Below are 7,930 nucleotides of genomic sequence, written 5' to 3'. Positions count from 1 at the left end.
GGGCGGGTGGGCGAGTGGCGAGCGAACGGTGGGTGAGCGGTGGGCGAGCGGTGAGCAAACGGCGGGCGGGCGAGTGGCGAGCGAATGGCGGACGAGCGGCGAGCGAACGGCGGGCGAGCGGCGGGCGGGCGAGCAGTGGGCGGGCGAGCAGCGGGCAGGCGGCGAGCGAACGGCGGGCGGGCGGGTGCCTACGGGGAACGGTGGCCGCCAGCGCTGCTGCAGGAGGACCTGTGTCCGAAGAAAGCCGGTGAGAGGGGTAGTTTTTGGCTGTCCATAGCCAAAAATGGTGTTTTTACTTCCGCACCGCTACATCGCGGAAAATCGATTTTCACGGGAGGTCTTGGAACGTAACCCCCACGAAAATCGAGGGATCACTGTACAATGTTGTTTCCAGTCGATCACTGTGTTTATTTCCCAATAATAGTAGGATGTGGCAAAGATCCACTCAGAAAAATTCACCCGCTCTGCCTGATGTCGTTCGTTCTCTGCCGTCATTAGCCATTCAAAGGGATCGCAGACTTGGCAGTCGCCGCTTTTCAAGTGCTCCGGCACAATCTCTTCTCCAATTCAAAGCACACAACAGAGATCAAAATCCATTACCATCCACAAAAAATGGTCGATCAGAAAACTCCTTAGAGAGCCTCACTCCAACTCTATCTTCGTTGTTTCCTCCCAGCTGCCTTGATGGAGTCGGAGCGTCATGTCTTCAAACCAGTTTCTCCGTGAGTCAGCTAGAGGATTCCTTCGCTGCCCAATGGGTTTGCCGGCCACCCTCGGGTGCGCTGGGGGCTCCTCTTTCAAATCACTGGCTCTATGGGTCAATGATCACCCTAAATCCGCTAAATATCAAGCAAAGTGGCCAAGCAGCCCCAGATAAACCGAAATCTGCACTGCACCCAAAATTCAAAATCGAAAGACTGTTCATTATCTTTTAATGTTGTCTTCGGGTTCTTTGTTGTGTCATTCATCCCTATATGAAGGAAGAGAAAAAAAGTAATCTGTTGGCCTAATTATTTTGGTGAAATTCTCTTTGATGTTTGCTCCAGGGAGACAATATAGCTGGTTGTGTTCATCTGAGAATATAATCTGCTCTGCTCAGCACTCGCCTTCATTTTTGGGAGGAGACGGTCTGGGGCACTTTTCTGTTTATCCCAGAAGTGTTTGATAATGTGACTTTTCAAGGGATATTTGAGTTTGAGTTTACATGCTACATATGGAGGAGAAATCAATTGCCCACTTGTAATGGGGCTACATTGAGATTACTAAGATTAGATAGTAGGCATTTATCTGTCTGTCTGATTGTCTGTCTATCATCTGTCTGTCTGTCTGTCTGTCTGTCTGTCTGTCTGTCCATCCGTCCATCCATCCATCCATCCGTCCATCATCTATCTATCTATCTATCTATCTATCTATCTATCTATCTATCTATCTATCTATCATCTGTCCGTCCGTCCGTCCGTCCGTCCATCATCTATCTATCTATCTATCTATCTATCTATCTATCTATCTATCTATCTATCTATCTATCATCTATCTATCTATCATCTGTCTGTCTGTCTGTCTGTCTGTCTGTCTGTCTGTCTGTCTGTCTGTCTATCTATCTATCTATCTATCTAATTATCTATCTATCTATCTATCTATCTATCTATCAATCAATCAATCAATCAATCAATCAATCAATCATTTATCTGTCTGTCTGTTTGATTTCTATGCCACCCTTCTCCTTGGACTCAGGGCAACTCACAACATGTAGGGATCTAAATAACAACACATTCATGCATCATACATCACACATTCATTCATTGAGTGGGGCAAGATGTTAAAATTTCAATGGCTCCAAGCCTGCCAGCAGCGGTGGGGCTTTAAAAGTTTACAGAAGGCAGGGAGAGTGGGGGAAGTACACATCTCCGAAGGTGCTACCACAGAGAAGGCTCTTCCCCCCAGGCCCTGCCAGATGACATTGTATGGCTGATGGGACCTGGAGAAGGCTGACTCTGCGGGACCTGTTTGAAACATGTATGCTGCTTCTTTTTTAATTGTCATGTTTCTATTCTATTTGGGATATGCCTACATTTATCTTCTTCCTAAGGTTTAGCCACAGGGTCAATTCCTCTAGGAGGAATGGTTCATTATTTGGCTTGATTTGGATATAGCCTTATTGTGTAGTTTGGAGTTTGGCTAGAGTTGCCTCAGGATCATTTCCTTTTTCTACTAGTGGTCCAAGTAGTTTACATTTAACATATTTATAATTTGGGTATCCTTTGGGCATAAACACATACATTGAACATTTCACCTTTTTTGCTGGTTGTTTTAAGGGGGGAGAGAGAAAGAGAGAAGAGAGAGAGGGAGGATGGATGGATAGATAGATAGATGATAGATAGATGAAAGATAGATAGATAGATAGATAGATGGATGGATGGATGGATGGATAGATGATAGATAGATGAAAGATAGATAGATAGATAGATAGATAGATAGATAGATAGATAGATAGATAGATAGATGAATAGATGGATATAGATAGATGGGAGATTTTGTCTTAATATATATTTGAACAAAAATATAGTTGAAAAATGTTTCACTTTGGTAATTAATTAAAGGAATTAAAAGAATGCTGCCCTTCTTTGTTCTCTGACTCCACCCAGCATTACATGCCCTTCTTTCTTCCCTAGTAGCAACAATAGCGTCACCACCTATAAGATCCCCTAATACTGTATTATGTCAGGATGGAGGATGGAAAAAAGGATGGATTAAATTAAACTTTTAAAGATCTCCCTTCCATTTAGATCAACGAATTGACATCTTTGGCTTGAACTTGGCCTATCCGTTTACTTTGACAGTGATAGGAAAATGCCAAGTTGAGTGACAGTACAGATCCTTCCCTCTGGTTTGATTCCAGGCTCAAGACAAGGAATCTCAGACTAGAAGGAAAGTCCCACTCGGAAATCCCAGGGAGCCACTGCCGATCCTAACCACCACCAACAAATCAGATGAACAAGATTCCGTGGGAAAGAATTGATAATGGCTCTTTATTGCCACTTAATCTTAAGTAGAGAGAACATTTCTGTATTATGTTGCGTTTTCTTACCTTTCTGTCCAATTTCTTCAAGGTTTTTTACAAGATCATTTCTGTTGCATTTTCTAAGAACACCAATGCAAACCTCTCGAGCATCTTCTCCATAATGTTGAACCAGGAGATCTACAACTTTTTCTCGACCAGCATTTTCCAGTGAAGCTTTAGGAATGTTTGGCTTTCCTTCATAATTAATTAATTTTAGCCTAAATGTAAATTCTTTAAATTGGCTGCCAGTAAGTTCCTTCAATGCATTGAAAATATTTTCTTCCACAGTATTATTCATTTCTGCTATGAGAAATCATGTCTGATCTAAAATTAAAATTAGAGAATTTAATTTGGAAAATGAAACTTGAAGGAAACAATATTAAAGTTAGCTCATTCACAAAGGTTGGTGTATATCACTATTCTATACATTCTAGGCAGACTATACTATTCCTCAAACCTCGACAGCACTCATCCTGACCAGAGACGTCCAGCTATCACCAAGAAGCCTGTCCTCCAGGTTTTCACCTGTCTTTTCCAATGATGTGAATCCAGAGCTTTGCTCTTGATTTGCACATAATGGACAGACAGATTCCCCCTGAAGTAGCCTACTCCTGTTTGGAGCCACACTATTCAGAAGATGCAAGAACATCATCAATTGTTCCTTCTGGATTGTCAAAGAGGAGGCCGTGGAAATGTAGAGGGTCTTCTCTCACTCCCATTTAGCTCATTCATAAGAAGCCACACTGTAACTGTCATCCTTGAAGCCAGGAAGCGCTTTACATTCTTAAACTAGTATCATTCATCTTTTCTTGAAAGTCTCAAGTGTTGGAGCGTTCACCACCTCTGCAGGCAAGCCATTCCACTGGGTGATCGCTTTCACTGTCAGAAAGTTCCTCCTTATTTCCAGGTTGAATCTCTCCTTGAACAGTGTTCAACCATTGCTCCTGGTCTGGCTCTCTGGTGCTTTGTAAAACAATGTGTTCCCTTCCTCCTGTGGCAGCCTCTCAAGTATTTGAAGACTGCTATCATGTCCCCCCTGGACCTCCTCTTTGCTAGATTCTCCATGCCCAATTCCTGCACCAGTTGCGGCCCTATCTGGACCGGGAGTCACTGCTCACAGTCACTCATGCCCTCATCACCTTGAGGTTCGACTACTGTAACGCTCTCTATATGGGGCTACCTTTGAAGAGTGTTCGGAAACTTCAGATCATGCAGAATGCAGCTGCGAGAGCTATCATGGGCTTCCCTAGGTATGCCCATGTTACTCCAACACTCAGCAGTCTGCATTGGTTGCCGATCAATTTCCGGTCACAATTCAAAGTGTTGGTTATGACCTATAAAGCCCTTCATGGCACCGGACCAGAATATCTCCGAGACCGCCTCCTGCCACACGAATCAAAGTGACCGATTAGATCCCACAGAGTTGGCCTTCTCCGGGTCCCGTCAACTAAACAATGTCGTTGGGTGGGATCCAGGGGAAGAGCCTTCTCTGTGGTGGCCTCGACCCTTTGGAACCAACTCCCCCAGATATCAGAGTTGCCCCCACCCTCCTTGCCTTTCGTAAACTCCTTAAAACCCACTTTTGTCGTCAGGCATGGGGGAACTGAAATATCTCCTCTGGGCCTATACAATTTATGTATGGTATGCTTGTATGTATGTCTGCTTAATACTGGGTTTTTAAAAATATCTTAAATTGTAAATTATTAGATTTGTTATGAACTGTTTTTATTGTGTTCTGAGCCGCCCTGAGTCTGGGGAAAGGGACGGCATACAAATCTAATAAATAAATAAATAAATAAATAAATAAATAAATAAATAAATAAATAAATAAATAAATAAATAAATAAATAAATAAATAAATAAATAAATAAATAAATAAATAAATAAATAAATAAATAAATAAATAAATAAATAAATAAATAAATAAATAAATAAATAAATAAATAAATAAATAAATAAATAAATAAATAAATAAATAAATAAATAAATAAATAAATAAATAAATAAATAAATAAATAAATAAATAAATAAATAAATAAATAAATAAATAAATAAATAAATAAATAAATAAATAAACAAATAAATAAAGGTAAGTAGACAGACAGACAGACAGACAGACAGACAGACAGACAGATAAACCTTTCCTCATATGTTTTTTATTATTTTTATTAAGGAGCATTGCCCAGTTAGAAATGATTTGGGCTGCCCCATAAAATACTTAAATGAGAGTAAAGTTGAATTTCTCATGTAGGACTGTATTTATTTATTTATTTTGTCCAATACATAATACACATTGAAGAGAAAGATATGTAGTAATATAACAAAAGAAAAGAATAGAAGATAAGATATAAAAGTATAGGTGAATGTATTTGAAAGGAAGAAAAGATAAATGAGATAAGAAGAGACAATTGGACAGGAGACGGAAGGCAGACTGGTGCACTTATACACGCCCCTTACTGACCTCTAAGGAACCTGGAGAGGTCAATCGTGGATAGTCTAAGGGTAAAGTGTTGGGGGTTAGGGGTTGACACTACTGAGTCAGGTAATGAGTTCCACGCTTCCACAACTCGGTTGCTGAAGTCATATTTTATTCTGAAGTCATATTTCATTCTGGGCACCAAAAAAAAAAGCCATGAGCCATTTCATGGACTTGGGGCTTTCAAACCACCCCGCTCTCCTTTGCCTCTTGTCTGGTTGTTCAATGTCAAACAGGAGCCCCACAAATTGAGCAATGATGAAGGTCCCACCCTCTGCATCTGGCCCATAATGCCTTGCACCCCCCTCCCAGGATGCAAGACCCCTTTTCTTCTGGGCACCTGGGGGCCAGAACAGCATTTGGCAGGCAGGGACCAACACCCGAATCCTCGCTTCTTCTGCTGAAGCATTTGGTGAAACATTAACAGCAAAAACAACACCAGAACTCTACACCGCATGTCAGCACCCTGATAAGCCAGGAGAGTTTGTCTATATGAAACCACAGGAATTAAAAACCTTCCCAGAAAAAAAGGCCTTAGAAGTTCACAAGCCAGGAACGGAAGGGGCCTCTAAAGTTATTTCATCCCAGTATGCAGTGCAATTCAAGGTCAGGGACCCTCCTTCTCCAGCCCCATTCAAGCACTTCCTTTCCAGGACATGTTTCGTCCCTGCAAAAATTACTGACAGCTGTAAAGTCTGCATGTTTTTGACAAAGCACTGGTTCCTCCAAGGCAACTCTACCACACAAATAGGTTCCTCAAGATCCAACCTTCCCATTTTTGAGGTTTTCAATGTGAGACTTACCATTCTGGTGAAGTGAGGGAGGTTGAAAGCTAAATTGATTCTCAATTTGTCAACAGAGGGGTAAAGCTTTGTCCTGAGTCCTTCTTTTAAAAAGCACTTTCGTTTTCAAACGTGCTCCTCCCTTCCTCCCTATAGCTCATATTCGATGAGTTACTTTTCCTGTGCAGCTGCCTTGAAGATGCCTTTATTTTTATTTTTATTTATTTATTCATTTGTCCAATACACAAATACACAGGAAGAAAAATAGACATGTGATAATATAAAAGAGGGTGAAAGTGGACTTAGAGGAGAGGATATATGAAAGGAAGAGAATATATAAGATAGGAGAAAGAAAGGAAAGACAATTGGACAGGGGACGAAAGGAACACCAGTGCACTTATGTACGCCCCTTACTGGCCTCTTAGGAACCTGGAGAGGTCAATCGTGGAAAGTCTAAGGGGAGAAATGTTGGGGGTTAGTGGTTGACACAATTGATTCCGGTAATGAGTTCCACGCTTCGATAACTTGATTGTTGAAATCATTTTTTTACAGTCAGGTTTGGAGCGGTTCGTATTAAGTTTGAATCTGTTGCGTGCTCTTGTGTTGTTGCGGTTGAAGCTGAAGTAGTCATTGACTGGTAGGACGTTGCAGCATATGATCTTGTGGGCAATGCTCACATCGTGTTTTAGGCGCCGTAGTTCTAGGCTTTCTAGGCCCAGGATTGTTAGTTGTTTTCGTAGGGTATTCTGTCTTGCCATTGTCTCCCCAAAGCTTTAAATAAATAAAATAAGTGAAGGCAGCCACTTGATGTTTCACTTAGGTCTTCTGCACCTTTCCTGCTTCTTTCTCAACCTCCTACAGAGTTGTAATACCAGGAAAGAGACCATTTGCAGATGCTTTTTCTCCCATTTGGGGCATGCAGAAGTGCAGCAGCGTGCCTACCGTCCCCTGTCCTAATGTTTCTCTCTTACTAGTATCATGTACTGTATATCAACATTGTTGTATTTTTGCATACTATCAATACATACTTGACAAAATAAATACATAAATAAAAATAAATAAATTTGCAAGAAATGCAGAGAAGGCTGCAGGGAAAACAAAGCTCTTCTCGTAAGAGGAATCCTTGATGCTCATGCAAGCCAAGAAAATGCTCCCCTTTTTCAGGTCCATCTCATAGAAACATAGAAACATAGAAGTCTGATGGCAGAAAAAGACCTCATGGTCCATCTAGTCTGTCCTTATACTATTTTCTGTATTTTATCTTACAATGGATATATGTTTATCCCAGGCATGTTTACATTCAGTTCCTGTGGATTTACCAACCACGTCTGCTGGAAGTTTGTTCCAAGGATCTACTACTCTTTCAGTAAAATAATATTTTCTCATGTTGCTTTTGATCTTTCCCCCAACTAACTTCAGATTGTGTCCCCTTGTTCTTGTGTTCACTTTCCTATTAAAAACACTTCCCTCCTGAACCTTATTTAACCCTTTAACGTATCTAAATGTTTCGATCATGTCCCCCCTTTCCCTTCTGTCCTCCAGACTATACAGATTGAGTTCATGAAGTCTTTCCTGATACGTTTTATGCTTAAGACCTTCCACCATTCTTGT

General features: G+C 41.1%; 1 long non-coding RNA gene across 1 annotated transcript; it reads right to left on the bottom strand.

Moving 5' to 3' along the window:
* Window positions 1–384: 384 nt before the first annotated feature.
* LOC139162856 (uncharacterized) lies at window positions 385–6,485 on the bottom strand. Its single transcript, XR_011558387.1, has 3 exons — window positions 6,341–6,485; window positions 3,089–3,385; window positions 385–970 (listed from the first exon to the last, which is right to left on the bottom strand). It is a non-coding gene; the product is annotated as an uncharacterized lncRNA (long non-coding RNA).
* Between the last annotated feature and the right edge of the window lie 1,445 nt (window positions 6,486–7,930).

Source organism: Erythrolamprus reginae, chromosome 1 (genome assembly GCF_031021105.1).
Source record: "Erythrolamprus reginae isolate rEryReg1 chromosome 1, rEryReg1.hap1, whole genome shotgun sequence".
Classification (NCBI taxonomy): Eukaryota; Metazoa; Chordata; class Lepidosauria; order Squamata; family Dipsadidae; genus Erythrolamprus; species Erythrolamprus reginae.
The sequence above is the reverse complement of the archived record's forward strand: the minus strand, read 5'-3'. Positions and strand labels throughout refer to the sequence as shown.